This window comes from Chiloscyllium punctatum, chromosome 15 (genome assembly GCF_047496795.1).
Source record: "Chiloscyllium punctatum isolate Juve2018m chromosome 15, sChiPun1.3, whole genome shotgun sequence".
Classification (NCBI taxonomy): Eukaryota; Metazoa; Chordata; class Chondrichthyes; order Orectolobiformes; family Hemiscylliidae; genus Chiloscyllium; species Chiloscyllium punctatum.
Window position 1 is genome coordinate 27,310,137 of NC_092753.1, and position 15,964 is coordinate 27,326,100.

Here is a 15,964-nt window from a genome sequence, read left to right on the forward strand (position 1 = left end):
TTCATTGAATCCAGCTTATCCCATTCATTCAATGTCTACACCTTAACGCCTTTATTCAATGAAACAAACTGCAATAATTCATTCATTCCAAGAACTAAATAAGACGTTTTGATTCAACGTTTTGAGCTTGTCTCATTCATTCAATGTAACGATCTTAACTGATTTATTCAATGTATGAAACTGCATTCATTCATTCAATGAATCAAACTACACTCACTCATTCATTGAAACAAGCGGTATTCATTCATTCAAGAATCCAGCTTATCCCATTGACTCAATGTCTACACCTTAACGCCTTTATTCAATGAAACAAACTGCAATAATTCATTCATTCCAACAACAAAATAAGACGTTTTGATTCAACGTTTTGAGCTTGTCTCATTCATTCAATGTAACGAGCTTAACTGATTTATTCAATGTATGAAACTGCATTCATTCATTCAATGAATCAAACTACACTCACTCATTCATTGAAACAAGCGGTATTCATTCATTCCTTGAATCCAGCTTATCCCATTGATTCAATGTCTACACCTTAACGCCTTTATTCAATGAAACAAACTGCAATATTTCATTTATTCCAACAACAAAATAAGACGTTTTGATTCAACGTTTTGAGCTTGTCTCATTCATTCAATGTAACGATCTTAACTGATTTATTCAATGTATGAAACTGCATTCATTCATTCAATGAATCAAACTACACTCACTCATTCATTGAAACAAGCGGTATTCATTCATTCATTAAATCCAGGTTATCCCATTGATTCAATGTCTACACCTTAACGCCTTTATTCAATGAAACAAACTGCAATAATTCATTCATTCCAACCACAAAATAAGACGATTTGTTTAAACGTTTTGAGCTTGTCTCATTCATTCACTGTAACGAGCTTAACAGATTTATTCAATGTATGAAACTGCATTCATTCATTCAATGAATCAAAGTACACTCAACTCATTCATTGAAACAAGCGGTATTCATTCATTCATTGAATCCAGCTTATCCCATTCATTCCATGTCTACACCTTAACGCCTTCATTCAATTAAACAAACTGCAATAATTCATTTATTCCAACGACAAAATAAGACGTTTTGATTCAACGTTTTGAGCTTGTCTCAATCATTCACTGTAACGAGCTTAACAGATTCATTCAATGTATGAAACTGCATTCATTCATACATTGAATCCAGCTTATCCCATTCATTCAATGTCTACACCTTAACGCCTTTATTCAATGAAACAAACTGCAATAATTCATTTATTCCAACAGCAAAATAAGACGTTTTGATTCAACGTTTTGAGCTTCTCTCATTCATTCAATGTAACGAGCTTAACTGATTTATTCAATGTATGAAACTGCATTCATTCATTCAATTAATCAAACTACACACTCATTCATTGAAACAAGCGGTAATCATTCATTCATTGAATCCAGCTTATCCCATTGATTCAATGTCTACACCTTAACGCCTTTATTCAATGAAACAAACTGCAATAATTCATTTATTCCAACAGCAAAATAAGACGTTTTGATTCAACGTTTTGAGCTTGTCTCATTCATTCAACGTAACGAGCGTAACTGATTATTCAATGTATGAAACTGCATTCATTCATTCAATGAATCAAACTACACTCACTCATTCATTGAAACAAGCAGTATTCATTCATTCATTGAATGCAGCTTATCCCATTGATTCAATGTCTACTCCTTAACGCCTTTATTCAATGTAACAAACTGCAATAATTCATTCATTCCAACAACAAAATAAGACGTTTTGAATCAACGTTTTGAGCTTGTCTCAGTCATTCAATGTAACGAGCTTAACTGATTTATTCAATGTATGAAACTGCATTCATTCATTCAATGAATCAAACTACACTCACTCATTCATTGAAACAAGCGGTATTCATTCATTCAAGAATCCAGCTTATCCCATTGACTCAATGTCTACACCTTAACGCCTTTATTCAATGAAACAAACTGCAATTAATCATTCAGTCCAACAACAAAATAAGACGTTTTGTTTCAACGTTTTGAGCTTGTCTCAATCATTCACTGTAACAAGCTTAACAGATTCATTCAATGTATGAAACTGCATTCATTCATACATTGAATCCAGCTTATCCCATTCATTCAATGTCTACACCTTAACCCCTTCATTCATTCAAAGAACTAAAGAAGACGTTTTGATTCAACGTTATGAGCTTGTCTCATTCATTCAATGTAACGAGCTTAACTGATTTATTCAATGTATGAAACTGCATTCATTCATTCAATGAATCAAACTACACTCATTCATTCATTGAAACAAGCGGTATTCATTCATTCATTGAATCCAGTTTATCCCATTGATTCAATGTCTACACCTTAACGCCTTTATTCAATGAAACAAACTGCAATAATTCATTTATTCCAACAACAAAATAAGACGTTTTGATTCAACGTTTTGAGCTTGTCTCATTCATTCAATGTAACGAGCTTAACTGATATATTCAATGTATGAAGCTGCATTCATTCATTCAATGAATCAAACTACACTCACTCATTCATTGAAACAAGCGGTATTCATTCATTCATTGAATCCAGCTTTTCCCATTGATTCAATGTCTCCACCTTAACGCCTTTATTCAATGAAACAAACTGCAATAATTCATTCATTCCAAGAACTAAATTAGACGTTTTGATTCAACGTTTTGAGCTTGTCTCATTCATTCAATGTAATGAGCTTAACTGATTTATTCAATGTATGAAACTGCATTCATTCATTCAATGAATCAAACTACACTCATTCATTCATTGAAACAAGCGGTATTCATTCATTCATTGAATCAAGCTAATCCCATTGACTCAATGTCTACACCTTAACGCCTTTATTCAATGAAACAAACTGCAATAATTCTTTCATTCCAACAACAAAATAAGACGTTTTGACTAACCGTTTTGACCTTGTCTCATTCATTCACTGTAACGAGCTTAACAGATTTATTCAATGTATGAAACTGCATTCATTCATTCAATGAATCAAACTACACTCAACTCATTCATTGACACAAGCGGTATTCATTCATTCATTGAATCCAGCTTATCCCATTCATTCAATGTCTACACCTTAACGCCTTCATTCAATTAAACAAACTGCAATAATTCATTTATTCCAAGAACTAAATAAGACGTTTTGATTCAACGTTTTGAGCTTGTCTCATTCATTCAATGTAACGAGCTTAACTGATTTATTCAATGTATGAAACTGCATTCATTCATTCAATGAATCAAACTGCACTCACTCATTCATTGAAACAAGCGGTATTCATTCATTCATTGAATCCAGCTTATCCCATTGATTCAATGTCTACACCTTAACGCCTTTATTCAGTGAAACAAACTGCAAAATTTCATTCATTCCAACAACAAAATAAGACGTTTTGATTCAACGTTTTGAGCTTGTCTCATTCATTCAATGTAACGATCTTAACTGATTTATACAATGTATGAAACTGCATTCATTCATTCAATGAATCAAACTACACTCACTCATTCATTGAAACAAGCGGTATTCATTCATTCATTGAATCCAGGTTATCCCATTGATTCAATGTCTACACCTTAACGCCGTTATTCAATGAAACAAACTGCAATAATTCATTTATTCCAACAACAAAATAAGACGTTTTGATTCAACGTTTTGAGCTTGTCTCATTCATTCAATGTAACGATCTTAACTGATTTATTCAATGTATGAAACTGAATTCATTCATTCATTCAATGAATCAAAGTACACTCAACTCATTCATTGAAACAAGCGGTATTCATTCATTCATTGAATCCAGCTTATCCCATTCATTCAATGTCTACACCTTAACGCCTTCATTCAATGAAACAAACTGCAATAATTCATTTATTCCAACAACAAAATAAGACGTTTTGATTCAACGTTTTGAGCTTGTCTCATTCATTCAATGTAACGATCTTAACTGATTTATTCAATGTATGAAACTGCATTCATTCATTCAATGAATCAAACTACACTCACTCATTCATTGAAACAAGCGGTATTCATTCATTCATAGAACATAGAACATAGAAGAATACAGCGCAGTACAGGCCCTTCAGCCCTCGATGTTGCGCCGATCAAAGCCCACCTAACCTACACTAACCCACTATCCTCCATATCCCTATCCAATGCCCGCTTAAATACCCATAAAGAGGGAGAGTCCACTACTGCTACTGGCAGGGCATTCCATGAACTTACGACTCGCTGAGTGAAGAACCTACCCCTAACATCAGTCCTATATCTACCCCCCCCTTAATTTAAAGCTATGCCCCCTTGTAATAGCTGACTCAATACGTGGAAAAAGGTTCTCACTGTCAACCCTATCTAACCCCCTAATCATCTTGTACACCTCTATCAAATCACCCCTAAACCTTCTTTTCTCCAATGAAAACAACCCCAAGTGCCTCAGCCTTTCCTCATAGGATTTTCCTACCATACCAGGCAACATCCTGGTAAACTTCCTCTGCACCCGTTCCAGTGCCTCCACATCCTTCCTATAGTATGGCGACCAAAACTGCACACAATATTCCAGATGCGGCCACACCAGAGTCTTATACAACTGCAGCATGACCTCAGGACTCCGGAACTCAATTCCTCTACCAATAAAAGCCAGTACGCCATATGCCTTCTTCACTGCACTATTTACCTGGGTGGCAACTTTCAGAGATCTGTGTACATGGACACCAAGATCCCTCTGCTCTTCCACACTACCAAGTAGTCTACCATTAGCCCAGTAATCCATCTTTTTATTACTCTTACCAAAGTGAATCACTTCACACTTAGCTACATTGAACTCCATTTGCCACCTTTCTGCCCAGCTCTGCAGCTTCTCTATATCCCGCTGAAACCTGCCATATCCTTCCTCACTGTCTACAACTCCTCCGACTTTCGTATCATCCGCAAACTTGCTCACCCAACCTTCTAACCCTTTCTCCAGGTCATTTATAAAAATGACAAACAGCAATGGTCCCAAAACAGATCCTTGCGGAACACCGCTAGTGACGGCACTCCAAGATGAACCTTTGCCATCAACTACTACCCTCTGTCTTCTTCCAGAGAGCCAATTCCTAATCCAAACCTCCAACTCACCCTCAATGCCATATCTCTGTATTTTCTGCAGTAGCCTACCATGGGGGACCTTATCAAACGCCTTACTAAAATCCATATATACCACATCTACCGCTTTCCCCTCATCTACCTCCTTAGTCACCTTCTCAAAGAATTCAATAAGGTTTGTGAGGCACGACCTGCCCTTCACAAAACCATGCTGACTATCCTTGATCACATCATTCTTATCCAGATGTGCATAAATCCTATCCCTTACAATTCTCTCTAAGACTTTGCCCACAACAGAAGTGAGACTCACTGACCTATAGTTACTAGGATTATCCCTACTCCCCTTCTTGAACAAGGGAACCACGTTTGCTAGCCTCCAGTCCTCTGGCACTACTCCTGTCGACAAAGAGGACACAAAAATCAAGGCCAATGGCTCTGCAATCTCCTCCCAGGCTTCCCAGAGAATCCAGCTTATCCCATTGATTCAATGTCTACACCTTAACGCCTTTATTCAATTAAACAAACTGCAATAATTCATTTATTCCAACAACAAAATAAGACGTTTTGATTCAACGTTTTGAGCTTGTCTCATTCATTCAATGTAACGAGCTTAACTGATATATTCAATGTATGAAACTGCATTCATTCATACAATGAATCAAACTACACTCACTGATTCATTGGAACAAGCGTTATTCATTCATTCATTGAATCCAGCTTATCCCATTCATTCAATGTCTACACGTTAACGCCTTCATTCAATTAAACAAACTGCAATAATTCATTCATTACAAGAACTAAATAAGACGTTTGGATTCAACGTTTTGAGCTTGTCTCATTCTTTCAATGTAACGATCTTAACTGATTTATTCAATGTATGAAACTGCATTCATTCATTCAATGAATCAAACTACACTCACTCATTCATTGAAACAAGCGGTATTCATTCATTCATTGAATCCAGCTTATCCCATTGACTCAATGTCTACACCTTAACGCCTTTATTCAATGAAACAAACTGCAATAATCCATTTATTCCAAGAACTAAGTAAGACATTTTGATTCAACGTTTTGAGCTTGTCTCATTCATTCACTGTAACGAGCTTAACAGATTTATTCAATGTATGAAACTGCATTCATTCATTCAATGAATCAAACTACACTCAACTCATTCATTGAAACAAGCGGTATTCATTCATTCATTGAATCCAGCTTATCCCATTCATTCAATGTCTCCACCTTAACGCCTTCATTCAATTAAATAAACTGCAATAATTCATTCATTCCAAGAACTAAATAAGACGTTTTGATTCAACGTTTTGAGCTTGTCTCATTCATTCAATGTAACGAGCTTAACTGATTTATTCAATGTATGAAACTGCATTCATTCATTCAATTAATCAAACTACACACTCATTCATTGAAACAAGCGGTAATCATTCATTCATTGAATCCAGCTTATCCCATTGACTCAATGTCTACATCTAAACGCCTTTATTCAATGAAACAAACTGCAATAATTCATTTATTCCAACAGCAAAATAAGACGTTTTGATTCAACGTTTTGAGCTTGTCTCATTCATTCAACGTAACGAGCTTAACTGATTTATTCAATGTATGAAACTGCATTCATTCATTCAATGAATCCAACTACACTCACTCATTCATTGAAACAAGCGGTATTCATTCATTCATTGAATCCAGCTTATCCCATTGATTCAATGTCTACACCTTAACGCCTTTATTCAATGAAACAAACTGCAATAATTCATTTATTCCAACAGCAAAATAAGACGTTTTGATTCAACGTTTTGAGCTTGTCTCATTCATTCAACGTAACGAGCGTAACTGATTATTCAATGTATGAAACTGCATTCATTCATTCAATGAATCACACTACACTCACTCATTCATTGAAACAAGCAGTATTCATTCATTCATTGAATGCAGCTTATCCCATTGATTCAATGTCTACACCTTAACGCCTTTATTCAATGTAACAAACTGCAATAATTCATTCATTCCAACAACAAAATAAGACGTTTTGATTCAACGTTTTGAGCTTGTCTCAGTCATTCAATGTAACGAGCTTAACTGATTTATTCAATGTATGAAACTGCATTCATTCATTCAATGAATCAAACTACACTCACTCATTCATTGAAACAAGCGGTATTCATTCATTCAAGAATCCAGCTTATCCCATTGACTCAATGTCTACACCTTAACGCCTTTATTCAATGAAACAAACTGCAATTAATCATTCAGTCCAACAACAAAATAAGACGTTTTGTTTCAACTTTTTGAGCTTGTCTCAATAATTCACTGTAACGAGCTTAACAGATTCATTCAATGTATGAAACTGCATTCATTCATACATTGAATCCAGCTTATCCCATTCATTCAATGTCTACACCTTAACCCCTTCATTCATTCAAAGAACTAAAGAAGACGTTTTGATTCAACGTTATGAGCTTGTCTCATTCATTCAATGTAACGAGCTTAACTGATTTATTCAATGTATGAAACTGCATTCATTCATTCAATGAATCAAACTACACTCATTCATTCATTGAAACAAGCGGTATTCATTCATTCATTGAATCCAGCTAATCCCATTGACTCAATGTCTACACCTTAACGCCTTTATTCAATGAAACAAACTGCAATAATTCTTTCATTCGAACAACAAAATAAGACGTTTTGACTAACCGTTTTGACCTTGTCTCATTCATTCACTGTAACGAGCTTAACAGATTTATTCAATGTATGAAACTGCATTCATTCATTCAATGAATCAAACTACACTCAACTCATTCATTGACACAAGCGGTATTCATTCATTAATTGAATCCAGCTTATCCCATTCATTCAATGTCTACACCTTAACGCCTTCATTCAATTGAACAAACTGCAATAATTCATTTATTCCAAGAACTAAATAAGACGTTTTGATTCAACGTTTTGAGCTTGTCTCATTCATTCAATGTAACGAGCTTAACTGATTTATTCAATGTATGAAACTGCATTCATTCATTCAATGAATCAAACTACACTCACTCATTCATTGAAACAAGCGGTATTCATTCATTCATTGAATCCAGCTTATCCCATTGATTCAATGTCTACACCTTAACGCCTTTATTCAGTGAAACAAACTGCAATATTTCATTCATTCCAACAACAAAATAAGACGTTTTGATTCAACGTTTTGAGCTTGTCTCATTCATTCAATGTAACAATCTTAACTGATTTATACAATGTATGAAACTGCATTCATTCATTCAATGAATCAAACTACACTCAACTCATTCATTGAAACAAGCGGTATTCATTCATTCATTGAATCCAGCTTATCCCATTCATTCAATGTCTCCACCTTAAAGCCTTCATTCAATTAAACAAACTGCAATAATTCATTTATTCCAACAACAAAATAAGACGTTTTGATTCAACGTTTTGAGCTTGTCTCATTCATTCAATGTAACGAGCTTAACTGATTTATTCAATGTATGAAACAGCATTCATTCATTCAATTAATCAAACTACACACTCATTCATTGAAACAAGCGGTAATCATTCATTCATTGAATCCAGCTTATCCCATTGACTCAATGTCTACATCTTAACGCCTTTATTCAATGAAACAAACTGCAATAATTCATTTATTCCAACAGCAAAATAAGACGTTTTGATTCAACGTTTTGAGCTTGTCTCATTCATTCAACGTAACGAGCTTAACTGATTTATTCAATGTATGAAACTGCATTCATTCATTCGATGAATCCAACTACACTCACTCATTCATTGAAACAAGCGGTATTCATTCATTCATTGAATCCAGCTTATCCCATTGATTCAATGTCTACACCTTAACGCCTTTATTCAATGAAACAAACTGTAATAATTCATTTATTCCAACAGCAAAATAAGACGTTTTGATTCAACGTTTTGAGCTTGTCTCATTCATTCAACGTAACGAGCGTAACTGATTATTCAATGTATGAAACTGCATTCATTCATTCAATGAATCAAACTACACTCACTCATTCATTGAAACAAGCGGTATTCATTCATTCAAGAATCCAGCTTATCCCATTGATTCAATGTCTACATCTGAACGCCTTTATTCAATGTAACAAACTGCAATAATTCATTCATTCCAACAACAAAATAAGACGTTTTGATTCAACGTTTTGAGCTTGTCTCAGTCATTCAATGTAACGAGCTTAACTGATTTATTCAATGTATGAAACTGCATTCATTCATTCAATGAATCAAACTACACTCACTCATTCATTGAAACAAGCGGTATTCATTCATTCAAGAATCCAGCTTATCCCATTGACTCAATGTCTACACCTTAACGCCTTTATTCAATGAAACAAACTGCAATTAATCATTCATTCCAACAACAAAATAAGACGTTTTGATTAACCGTTTTGACCTTGTCTCATTCATTCACTGTAACGAGCTTAACAGATTTATTCAATGTATGAAACTGCATTCATTCATTCAATGAATCAAACTACACTCAAGCATTCATTGACACAAGCGGTATTCATTCATTCATTGAATCCAGCTTATCCCATTCATTCAATGTCTACACCTTAACGCCTTCATTCAATTAAACAAACTGCAATAATTCATTTATTCCAAGAACTAAATAAGACGTTTTGATTCAACGTTTTGAGCTTGTCTCATTCATTCAATGTAACGAGCTTAACTGATTTATTCAATGTATGAAACTGCATTCATTCATTCAATGAATCAAACTACACTCACTCATTCATTGAAACAAGCGGTATTCATTCATTCATTGAATCCAGCTTATCCCATTGATTCAATGTCTACACCTTAACGCCTTTATTCAGTGAAACAAACTGCAATATTTCATTCATTCCAACAACAAAATAAGACGTTTTGATTCAACGTTTTGAGCTTGTCTCATTCATTCAATGTAACGATCTTAACTGATTTATACAATGTATGAAACTGCATTCATTCATTCAATGAATCAAACTACACTCATTCATTCATTGAAACAAGCGGAATTCATTCATTCATTGAATCCAGCTAATCCCATTGACTCAATGTCTACACCTGAACGCCTTTATTCAATGAAACAAACTGCAATAATTCATTCATTCCAAGAACTAAATAAGACGTTTTGATTAAATGTTTTGAGCTTGTCTCATTCATTCACTGTAACTAGCTTAACTGATTTATTCAATGTATGAAACTGCATTCATTCATTCAATGAATCAAAGTACACTCAACTCATTCATTGAAACAAGCGGTATTCATTCATTCATTGAATCCAGCTTATCCCATTCATTCAATGTCTACATCTTAACGCCTTCATTCAATGAAACAAACTGCAATAATTCATTTATTCCAACAACAAAATAAGACGTTTTGATTCAACGTTTTGAGCTTGTCTCATTCATTCAATGTAACGATCTTAACTGATTTATTCAATGTATGAAACTGCATTCATTCATTCAATGAATCAAACTACACTCACTCATTCATTGAAACAAGCGGTATTCATTCATTCATAGAACATAGAACATAGAAGAATACAGCGCAGTACAGGCCCTTCAGCCCTCGATGTTGCGCCGATCAAAGCCCACCTAACCTACACTAACCCACTATCCTCCATATCCCTATCCAATGCCCGCTTAAATACCCATAAAGAGGGAGAGTCCACTACTGCTACTGGCAGGGCATTCCATGAACTTACGACTCGCTGAGTGAAGAACCTACCCCTAACATCAGTCCTATATCTACCCCCCCTTAATTTAAAGCTATGCCCCCTTGTAATAGCTGACTCAATACGTGGAAAAAGGTTCTCACTGTCAACCCTATCTAACCCCCTAATCATCTTGTACACCTCTATCAAATCACCCCTAAACCTTCTTTTCTCCAATGAAAACAACCCCAAGTGCCTCAGCCTTTCCTCATAGGATTTTCCTACCATACCAGGCAACATCCTGGTAAACTTCCTCTGCACCCGTTCCAGTGCCTCCACATCCTTCCTATAGTATGGCGACCAAAACTGCACACAATATTCCAGATGCGGCCGCACCAGAGTCTTATACAACTGCAGCATGACCTCAGGACTCCGGAACTCAATTCCTCTACCAATAAAAGCCAGTACGCCATATGCCTTCTTCACTGCACTATTTACCTGGGTGGCAACTTTCAGAGATCTGTGTACATGGACACCAAGATCCCTCTGCTCTTCCACACTACCAAGTAGTCTACCATTAGCCCAGTAATCCATCTTTTTATTACTCTTACCAAAGTGAATCACTTCACACTTAGCTACATTGAACTCCATTTGCCACCTTTCTGCCCAGCTCTGCAGCTTCTCTATATCCCGCTGTAACCTGCCATATCCTTCCTCACTGTCTACAACTCCTCCGACTTTCGTATCATCCGCAAACTTGCTCACCCAACCTTCTAACCCTTCCTCCAGGTCATTTATAAAAATGACAAACAGCAATGGTCCCAAAACAGATCCTTGCGGAACACCGCTAGTGACGGCACTCCAAGATGAACCTTTGCCATCAACTACTACCCTCTGTCTTCTTCCAGAGAACCAATTCCTAATCCAAACCTCCAACTCACCCTCAATGCCATATCTCTGTATTTTCTGCAGTAGCCTACCATGGGGGACCTTATCAAACGCCTCACTAAAATCCATATATACCACATCTACCGCTTTCCCCTCATCTACCTCCTTAGTCACCTTCTCAAAGAATTCAATAAGGTTTGTGATGCACGACCTGCCCTTCACAAAACCATGCTGTCTATCCTTGATCACATCATTCTTATCCAGATGTGCATAAATCCTATCCCTTACAATTCTCTCTAAGACTTTGCCCACAACAGAAGTGAGACTCACTGACCTATAGTTACTAGGATTATCCCTACTCCCCTTCTTGAACAAGGGAACCACGTTTGCTAGCCTCCAGTCCTCTGGCACTACTCCTGTCGACAAAGAGGACACAAAAATCAAGGCCAATGGCTCTGCAATCTCCTCCCTTGCTTCCCAGAGAATCCAGCTTATCCCATCGATTCAATGTCTACACCTTAACGCCTTTATTCAATTAAACAAACTGCAATAATTCATTTATTCCAACAACAAAATAAGACGTTTTGATTCAACGTTTTGAGCTTGTCTCATTCATTCAATGTAACGAGCTTAACTGATTTATTCAATGTATGAAACTGCATTCATTCATTCAATGAATCAAACTACACTCACTCATTCATTGAAACAAGCGGTATTCATTCATTCATTGAATCCAGCTTATCCCATTGATTCAATGTCTACACCTTAACGCCTTTATTCAATGGAACAAACTGAAATAATTCATTTATTCCAACAACAAAATAAGACGTATTGATTCAACGTTTTGAGCTTGTCTCGTTCATTCAATGTAACGATCTTAACTGATTTATTCAATGTATGAAACTGCATTCATTCATTCAATGAATCAAACTACACTCACTCATTCATTGAAACAAGCGGTATTCATTCATTCATTGAATCCAGCTTATCCCATTGATTCAATGTCTACACCTTAACGCCTTTATTCAATGAAACAAACTGCAATAATTCATTTATTCCAACAACAAAATAAGACGTTTTGATTCAACGTTTTGAGCTTGTCTCATTCATTCAATGTAACGAGCTTAACTGATTTATTCAATGTATGAAACTGCATTCATTCATTCAATGAATCAAACTACACTCACTCATTCATTGAAACAAGCGGTATTCATTCATTCATTGAATCCAGGTTATCCCATTGATTCAACGTCTACATCTGAACGCCTTCATTCAATGAAACAAACTGCAATAATTCATTCATTCCAACAACAAAATAAGACGTTTTGATTCAACGTTTTGAGCTTGTCTCATTCATTCAATGTAACGATCTTAACTGATTTATTCAATATATGAAACTGCATTCATTCATTCAATGAATCAAACTACACTCACTCATTCATTGAAACAAGCGGTAATCATTCATTCATTGAATTCATTGATTCAATGTCTACACCTTAACGCCTTTATTCAATGAAACAAACTGCAATAATTCATTCATTCCAACAACAAAATAAGACGTTTTGATTCAACGTTTTGAGCTTGTCTCATCCATTCAATGTAACGAGCTTAACTGATTTATTCAATGTATGAAACTGCATTAATTCATTCAATGAATCAAACTACACTCACTCATTCATTGAAACAAGCGGTATTCATTCATTCATTGAATCCAGCTTATCCCATTGACTCAATGTCTACACCTTAACGCCTTTATTCAATGAAACAAACTGCGATAATTCATTTATTCCAACAACAAAATAAGACGTTTTGATTCAACGATTTGAGCTTGTCTCATTCATTCAATGTAACGATCTTTACTGATTTATCCAATGTATGAAACTGCATTCATTCATTCAAGGAATCAAACTACACTCACTCATTCATTGAAACAAGCGGTATTCATTCATTCCTTGAATCCAGTTTATCCCATTGATTCAATGTCTACACCTTAACGCCTTTATTCAATTAAACAAACTGCAATAATTCATTCATTCCAAGAACTAAGTAAGGCGTTTTGATTCAACGTTTTGAGCTTGTCTCATTCAGTCACTGTAACGAGCTTAACAGATTTATTCAAAGTATGAAACTGCATTCATTCATTCAATGAATCAAACTACACTCAACTCATTCATTGAAACAAGCGGTATTCATTCATTCATTGAATCCAGCTTATCCCATTCATTCAATGTCTCCACCTTAACGCCTTCATTCAATTAAACAAACTGCAATAATTCATTCATTCCAAGAACTAAATAAGACGTTTTGATTCAACGTTTTGAGCTTGTCTCATTCATTCAATGTAACGAGCTTAACTGATTTATTCAATGTATGAAACTGCATTCATTCATTCAATGAATCAAACTACACTCACTCATTCATTGAAACAAGCGGTATTCATTCATTCATTGAATCCAGCTTATCCCATTCATTCAATGTCTACACCTTAACGCCTTTATTCAATGAAACAAACTGCAATAATTCATTCATTCCAAGAACTAAGTAAGACGTTTTGATTCAACGTTTTGAGCTTGTCTCATTCATTCAATGTAACGAGCTTAACTGCTTTATTCAATGTATGAAACTGCATTCATTCATTCAATGAATCAAACTACACTCACTCATTCATTGAAACAAGCGGTATTCATTCATTCATTGAATCCAGCTTATCCCATTGATTCAATGTCTACACCTTAACGCCTTTATTCAATGAAACAAACTGCAATAATTCATTTATTCCAACAACAAAATAAGACGTTTTGATTCAACGTTTTGAGCTTGTCTCATTCATTCAATGTAACGAGCTTAACTGATTTATTCAATGTATGAAACTGCATTCATTCATTCAATGAATCAAACTACACTCACTCATTCATTGAAACAAGCGGTATTCATTCATTCCTTGAATCCAGTTTATCCCATTGATTCAATGTCTACACCTTAACGCCTTTATTCAATTAAACAAACTGCAATAATTCATTCATTCCAAGAACTAAGTAAGACGTTTTGATTCAACGTTTTGAGCTTGTCTCATTCAGTCACTGTAACGAGCTTAACAGATTTATTCAAAGTATGAAACTGCATTCATTCATTCAATGAATCAAACTACACTCAACTCATTCATTGAAACAAGCGGTATTCATTCATTCATTGAATCCAGCTTATCCCATTCATTCAATGTCTCCACCTTAACGCCTTCATTCAATTAAACAAACTGCAATAATTCATTCATTCCAAGAACTAAATAAGACGTTTTGATTCAACGTTTTGAGCTTGTCTCATTCATTCAATGTGAACGAGCTTAACTGATTTATTCAATGTATGAAACTGCATTCATTCATTCAATTAATCAAACTACACACTCATTCATTGAAACAAGCGGTAATCATTCATTCATTGAATCCAGCTTATCCCATTGACTCAATGTCTACACCTTAACGCCTTTATTCAATGAAACAAACTGCAATAATTCATTTATTCCAACAGCAAATTAAGACGTTTTGATTCAACGTTTTGAGCTTGTCTCATTCATTCAACGTAACGAGTTTAACTGATTTATTCAATGTATGAAACTGCATTCATTCATTCAATGAATCCAACTACACTCACTCATTCATTGAAACAAGCGGTATTCATTCATTCATTGAATCCAGCTTATCCCATTGATTCAATGTCTACACCTTAACGCCTTTATTCAATGAAACAAACTGCAATAATTCATTTATTCCAACAGCAAAATAAGACGTTTTGATTCAACGTTTTGAGCTTGTCTCATTCATTCAACGTAACGAGCGTAACTGATTTATTCAATGTATGAAACTGCATTCATTCATTCAATGAATCAAACTACACTCATTCATTCATTGAAACAAGCGGTATTCATTCATTCATTGAATCCAGCTAATCCCATTGACTCAATGTCTACACCTTAACGCCTTTATTCAATGAAACAAACTGCAATAATTCTTTCATTCCAACAAAAAAATAAGACGTTTTGATTAAACGTTTTGACCTTGTCTCATTCATTCACTGTAACGAGCTTAACTGATTTATTCAATGTATGAAACTGCATTCATTCATTCAATGAATCAAACTACACTCACTCATTCATTTAAACAAGCGGTATTCATTCATTCAAGAATCCAGCTTATCCCATTGACTCAATGTCTACACCTTAACGCCTTTATTCAATGAAACAAACTGCAATTAATCATTCAGTCCAACAACAA